This window comes from Centroberyx gerrardi, chromosome 13, assembly GCF_048128805.1.
Source record: "Centroberyx gerrardi isolate f3 chromosome 13, fCenGer3.hap1.cur.20231027, whole genome shotgun sequence".
Lineage (NCBI taxonomy): Eukaryota > Metazoa > Chordata > Actinopteri > Beryciformes > Berycidae > Centroberyx > Centroberyx gerrardi.
Window position 1 is genome coordinate 27,285,252 of NC_136009.1, and position 7,350 is coordinate 27,292,601.

The 7,350-nt window shown below is 42.6% G+C and overlaps 1 protein-coding gene across 1 annotated transcript in view; it reads right to left on the reverse strand.

Annotated features, from left to right (window-relative positions):
• Positions 1-6,753, reverse strand: part of LOC139910179 (nuclear receptor coactivator 2-like) — a 59,265-nt gene extending 52,512 nt beyond the window's left edge. Inside the window, exon 1 of the mRNA XM_078287529.1 lies at positions 6,582-6,753. The gene's annotated coding sequence lies outside the window, so the exon portion shown is untranslated. The remainder of the gene's footprint in view (positions 1-6,581) is intronic.
• Between the last annotated feature and the right edge of the window lie 597 nt (positions 6,754-7,350).

The following is a 7,350-nucleotide window of genomic DNA, read 5'->3' on the forward strand; positions in this document are numbered from 1 at the left end:
TCACACCGAGGGGCCGACCCGGGCCGGTGTGGTGCCGCTCCAGGTTCACCGAGTTCCCACTGGCTTCGTTTCACTTTCAAAAACATCCTATTTTAAATGCAACACTTGCGGAACAATTTGTCTCCACTTATTTTAACAGCTGAAATAGCGTGGAGACCTGCTTGAATCTCCTCCGATCGCACTGTTCACACTATTGACTTGCAGTTTAGAGTGTATGTATGAGTTTTTTGCAGGCAGTGGTCACACAAACTGTCCTGTAACTGAATTGTCACAAGTCCGATCACCACAACAGCCACATGTCCTGTCGCACACACTGCAACGCCCCGCCTGCTCACTTATCGTAAGCCACTCCCTATCCTCTGACCTGCAGTCCCACCCTGTCTTTTGTCATAGGCTGAAAACTCATTTTTTTCAAGAAACACATTACATCAACCTACTGCCCCGTGAATCACATCCTCTCTGCCACGTCTTCCTCCTCCTTTTATGATCAATGTTTTCTAAAAAAAAAAAAAAAAAAAAAAGGCCACTATTGCTCTGACCCTTGGACTTCTTACTATTACTGGCTTGTAATTCCGGTAAATCGAAGCTCATTCTACTGTTGCGCTCATGTGATGTTTCTCTGGGTGAAAATGTAAACAAAAAAGTGGATGACAGCATCAGATAAATTTGCTGAAATGTAAATGTTTTTAGCTCTAATCCTGAAATCAGATACATAACAGTTGTAAATATGACAGGGCAGGCAACTGGAAATGGATTAATACCTATACCACATTTATTTTTAGGCACTTAGATGATGTACAAGGTAAGCGTTTCATAACTTGCTCTCCTCTCGGTTAAGAGAAAGTTGCTCTATCCTCTTGGTAAAACCTGATATCTCCAGCTGATACCAGGCAGAAACATCATATCTAAAAACAACTCCAAATACTACAATCACACACCAAGAGCCATGTGCAACATGTCAGAAATCAAAGCAGGGTGACTCAATTTTCTGCAATTTTCTCCACTGTTCTGCAAGTGATAGATGACAACAGGGCTTATGGGAAATGTGATCTTAATTTTGAGAAAGACCATCACTAACAATACCGCTGGTGTGAGATAGAGGAGACCAATCGTCTCCACCATGCTCTCATTTGTTTACGGTAAAAAGAGTATCGCAGTGGTACCTATTGAGTGTGTGTGTGTGTGTGTGTGTGTGTGTGTGTGTGTGTGTGTTGGGGGAGGTAAATGTAATGGAGAACACCTCCAGGGAGCTGAATGAAAAGCAGTAAAAAGAAGAAGTGAGTTTTTTGGTCAGTGGCCAAATTCAAAACATCTGCTGACTCTTCCCCCTGGTGTGTGTGTGTGTGTGAGTGTGAGTGTGTGTGTGTGTGAGAGAGAGAGAGAGAGAGAGAGAGAGAGAGTGTGTGTGTGTGTGTGTGTGTGAGACAGCCGCCCTCTCAGTCAGTTGGACAGTCAGTCAGCAGACCCAAACCGCACAACACTTCAACATGCACCTGCTCCCATTGAAACTAAACTAAAGGCAGAAAGCTGTAAGCTGCTGTGTGTGTGTGTGTGTGTGTGTGTGTGTGTGTGTGTGTGTGTAGGAGGGATGGACAGCTGATCTCTACACAACTGTCTTGTGAAGTACACAAGCACACACGCACGTACAAATGTTTGTGTGCACTCACTCACACACACACACACACACACACCCACTCCCTCTCTCTCTGAAGCATGTGAATGGGCTGGGCCTTGGACCAATAAGGTTTCTTGTCAGCAGTGTAGGGTGGAAACTTGTTACAGTAATATAGGTATTTTCCCAGTACGGACTAGTTGAACAACTACTGTTTAAATTTCAGCAATAACATTAGTTTCCCATCAAACAATTCAGTTGTTACTTCTGTTATTAACCGCTCTTAAAATCAGATTCAAGTTCAATTATCCAAACAACTATAATTATCCTTCATTCGTTTTCCTCATAACTGGTTTCCCTCCTCTCATATTTAACCTAAAATAAGAAATGGTAGAAAAGTTACCGTATTTCCTCTAATATTGGCCCGGGCCTTTATTTACCTCAACTGCAGAGGGTACCAGGCCTTTATTGGAAGCAGGCTTATATTAGAGACAGGCCTTTATTTCTAATTCCCTCTGTTTGATAAGTATATTTGCTCCTATTTTAGTACGAAGCCTCCTTGTTTTCTGATCTGCTTCTGTTGGGGTTCGTTAGGTAGACGTTTTTTTGTTACTGCAATGCATTACGATAATTACGGTAATCGACGACGGCACGCTCCAGAGACTTCCGCCGGCCGAGCCATCTTGTGGCACTTGTACGTTACTACAAACTACAGTTACATTATATAACAGGCAGCAGGAGTTTACCGGTATCCACCGTTATTTGCATGTAAGCTGAAGCTAACTGAGGCTAACTGAAGCTAAAGTAGAATCTATACAGTTATATCATATCGCCGTTTATTTCGATGCGCGAGCTCAGTCCACCTGACAGCTTTCTGTTCTGTCGGCGGAGAGAGAGACACAGACAAGCATGGAGGTTTCGGCCAGTGCCGATAGCTGGGCGCCGATTTGTTCCCGGTGATCCGGCCGAGATTTTGGTGGGGGACCCGACGCCGATGCGTCACCGGGCGTCCGGGGCTTGGATCGGGAGGATCAATGCGGGCCATGGGCGCGGTGGAGAGAGGAGACGGACACGGCCCAGCCATATACTAGGTTTTGACCTAGTCTTGTTTCCTTTGTTTTTTTCCCCGGCCTGTATTTGAGGCCGGCCTTTATTTGTTCGTGTCGACCACGGCCCCGGCCATTATCGGAGACCCGGCTTTTAATTGACTACAGGCCACTATTAGAGGAAATACGGTATGTGTTTTGTGCAGTAAAGCGATCCGGCAGATTTCCCTCCAGATCCACCAGGTGGAGAAACGATGGAGGATGCAGAGTAGAGGCTGATAGAGGCTGACAGGCTTCTCAGAGATGATCTCGTTTGTTTACGGTAAGTATACTAATGTCTCACAATGAATGTGGTGATGATTTATTGATGTTAAAGTGCACCTTTAAAAGACCCTATCTTCTTGTAACTTACACCAGTTTGAATTTACACCAAGATGATTTTTGTCAGCCTAAAATGTGGGTGAACTGAGTTTACATTACATCCTTTCTTGAGGCAGTATAAATATATCAGAAAAGTCTTTGTAGAAATGATGGTGGTGTGCTTACTGGTTATGGTATATTTGAGTTGGTGATAGCTGCACCCTGCTTTGCCTTTAGCAAGAGGACACACACACACACACACACACACACACACACACACACACACACACACAGCCATACTTATGTTTCCCGACATGTATTGTTTTAAGCAGACCTAATTTTGTTATTAAAGATGGATAGTTTTACTATAAAAAAAATAAGCACAAGAGACATTATGGTAGACTTCAGTAAGTTATTACACACACACACACACACACACACACACACATACACTCATGTTTTCTCTGTAACACAGGGAGGTGGGGGGGGGACGGACGGACTGTGGGAGAGAGCCATAGAGAGTCAATGAGAGAGACAGAGAGAGAGACCTACTTCCTGACTATGATTAATTTGTGTTACTAAGCAACTCTATGGTAACAGAGTGATCTGCAGCTCCACAGAGCTCAGAGCCGGTTTACAGTTTGCCCACCTAACATAAATTAACCGCAATCCCATAATCCTAGCAAGAACCAAGATATACATCCTCCAACATACACCACGCCACGCTCTTAAAAAGGACCTTCCACTTGCAGAGCAGCACACCGGTGATCCTCCTCTGTGGCGGCAGGCGTTACTTTTCAACATATTTTCATGACAACGTGGGTTTCTGTCCAAGTATATTTATGTAAATTTGGCCAGTCATCACACATTTTCCACATATGATGGTGCAATTATTAAATCACATGTCAAGAAACAGTACAGTATCTCTGCCTTGGTCTTCTTCTGCTACAACCAACGACTCAGCAGTGGAGCTTTATAGAGGGAGGAGATGGAGGATTCAGACCACAATGAGTTGGAGTTTTATTCGCTCTATTGGTGGAATAATAGTAGTAATGGAAGTTTTCTTCACTCATACAGGAGTAAGAAGTTGAGTGCTCTTTGATTTTGATTTAAGCTGCATTACTATGGTTTCCATTTATCCTGAGCGTTCGGTTTTCTTACTGTAAAGTCAAAAGAACTCCAAGTCTACCTCAAACATAAATGGGCATTTAAAAAAAACCCAAACTATACTATGTTCTAGTCCTGAAATATATTCAAAAAGTCTGATTTTATTCTTTATTTTATGGTTGCTGACTGTGCTGATGTTGAGTTGATAGTATATTTAATCAAAGCACAGTATTTTCCTTTTGTAGCGTTGACCCCATGTTTTTTCTGTTCAGAAAAAAAAAAAAGAAGCGCTAAAGTGTCCTGGAAAACACCTAAAACTTGGCGACATCCTAGCGGGACGGTCTAACCCTGCCATTCTAACACCCGAGTGCCTCCACCAAAAAGCTACGAAGAACACCACGACAATTAGCTCTGGCCGCAGCCTGGGCTCATTCTGCAAAAGCTTGTTATGCTATTAGCTGTATTATCCAGCTGGAGGCCTGCGGGCTCTCCCACTAACTCAGCTCTCCTGTCACAGCGCTGGAGAATTACAGCCGCCGTCAGCTCCAGCTAACCAAATTAGCACTTGTTATGCAACCTGCCTGGACTTGGCTCCCAGGTCTGCTGCTTCAGTTCTGCACAGCTTCTCACTGCGGTTTGCACACAGCAAGGCCCTGCAACCTGCTGTACAGCTGACTGTTCAAGTGTTTGTTTTGTTCCTGTTATTTTACAGCAACTTTATTTTATATAATTTACAGTGTAAATGTTACATTACTTTTAACATGTTTACAATCCTCAAAATACACTTAAGTTTGATTTTCAGCATTGCATCACCTTAAAGTTACCACAACATCTGTGTGGTAAATAGTTAAACATATGAATTTGAAATGTAAAGTTGCACTTACAGTTTCTAACATACCATGCTAAAGATTTGCTAATGTTGCCAAATATAGGGAGCCGAAGTTGAAATAATCTGCTGTAGGGTTGATTTTACTCTGTGAGTATATGGGAGGTTACTTCATGTAAGTAATCTAAAAAGCATATGGCTTTAGCTTTTAGCTAGCTGGAATGTTCCATCTCCTGCAAAGCGAACAAGCGACAGTAGCTAGCTAGCTGCAGCTTCACATGCTACAGTGAAAATATGCCGGGAAGTTACTATCTTGAGCCTGAACTCAAACTTTAGCAAAATCCCAAATTGTATCTGAACAGGTGAAAACCATTATAAGTTGGGACAGTCACACTCTGCGTTGTGATGAGAGGCTACATAGGTTGTAGTCATAGTTACAAAGTTTGTTCTTCAAGTTTTCACGCCTAAAGTAACAGAAACATGCAAATCGTCTAAAAGCTAAAGCTATAGTGTACCGAGACGTGAATCTCAGCACCATTCGTTGCTTTGTTTAGCTGCAGAAGACAGACTGCTTTGCAGCCACTTAGCTGCTAGTCAACCACAGGAAGGCTTCGGCTTAAACTTCCAGATTTCACCAAACGATACAGCTAGAAGCTTCAGACGACTTCAGCCTCAACTTTCATTTCGGTGCTATTTTTCAACATTGATGCAGGCGGTCGTGTTGACATCTATTCAATGACAAAATGTTTACTGGGTATTCATAGTATTATTAGTATTATACATGCTGCTCGAAATCACACAGCCGTAGAATGACGAATGTATGTAGACAATATGTATAGTCTACTGATATAGTCTACTAATATAATGTGAAACTGTCTCTTGTCTCTGTACCAGTGTCACCAAGACAAACTCTGTGTTTGATCAGAGTGTTTCTGATATATGTGAAGCGTGTGCATGCGCCTCTTGAGGTGTAACTACTTCTTAACTGCATCACCCTTTCAAGTATATGAGGAACGATATCAATGCCGCTGCCTTTTTTTGAAGTGTGTGAGTTCTTGCCGTCCTCTGACTGGCTTTGAAGAACCAAAAGATGTCAGTGAGATGAAATAAAACCTCTGTGCTTTGTTCAACGCCTCCTGTGTTCTATAAATCATGATGTGAGATCAACAAATAGGAGCAGTGAATGGCGTTGTCCTGATAATCAATAAGGTGAGCTTTGTCCTGAGTCTGAGGAGCCCTAAACAGTTTCATAGGAACCATACAGACTGGTCAGTTATGTGGCATCCATTTTCAAAGAGTGTAAGTAAGATCTTCACAACTGAAAGCGACAGGGCTTATGGGAAATGTGGTCTTAATTTTGAGAAACACTAGCGCTAACAATACCACTGCTGTGAGTCAGAAGCTATCAATGGTCTCATTTGTTTACGGTAATTATACCAAGAACGGAGAAAATTCAAAGCCTGTCTATTTAAAAAAAATTCAGTTAGACAATATATAGAAAACACAGTGACCACATACGTATATTGTAATTCATAGTGTATCAGATTCAGACAAAATATATATATTTTTTGTTACCATCATACATAAGTAGGGTCTTTAACATGATAATTTCTGCTGTGGGAATATTCACAGTGGTCGTGGCAGGAGGCTTTGAGAAGAGTGGTGACTTGGCTCTGTGTGTGTGTGTGTGTGTGTGTGTGTGTGTGTGTGTGTGTGTGTGTGTTGATGGTTATTTAGCACTTGGTCTCAGGAGGATCAGACTCGTAAGACGACCGTCTCTGCTACGTGACAGAAAGCCAGGTGGTAGCCTCACCGTGTGTGTGTGTGTGTGTGTGTGTGTGAGAGAGAGCGAGGCAGTGAGAAGAGCCAGACATAGCATAAACAAACACAGACAGATAGACAAGCACACACACACACACACACACACACACACACAGCTCCTGCAAATAGCAATAAAAGAACAGTCAAAACAGAGTGGTGATCAGTCTCTTCCTGTTCCCCATTGGAAATGAATGGACATGGTGCGTCCAAACAACCTCAAATACTCCAAAAATAAAAAAATCCCAAAACAGAGGTGTGGTCAAGTCAACTTCACCCGAGTCCCAAGTCAGTCTCAAGTCTCGAGGCACAAGTCTCAAGTCAAGTCCCAAGTGTAAATGTAGATTACCAAGTCAAGTCCCAAGTCACCAAAACCCAAGTCAAGTCTCAAGTCTCAAGCAATTAAAATTGTGACTCGAATCTGACTCGAGTCCAAGTCATGTGAGTCGAGTCCCCAGCTCTGCTAAACACATTCTGTAGCCCACTGAAGTGACTCTAGTCGTTGTCTCATGATTTGTCTTTACACCAATTCAAGACAAATTCCTGCACATTTATCGAACTTTGGCGAATAATTTGGTGAA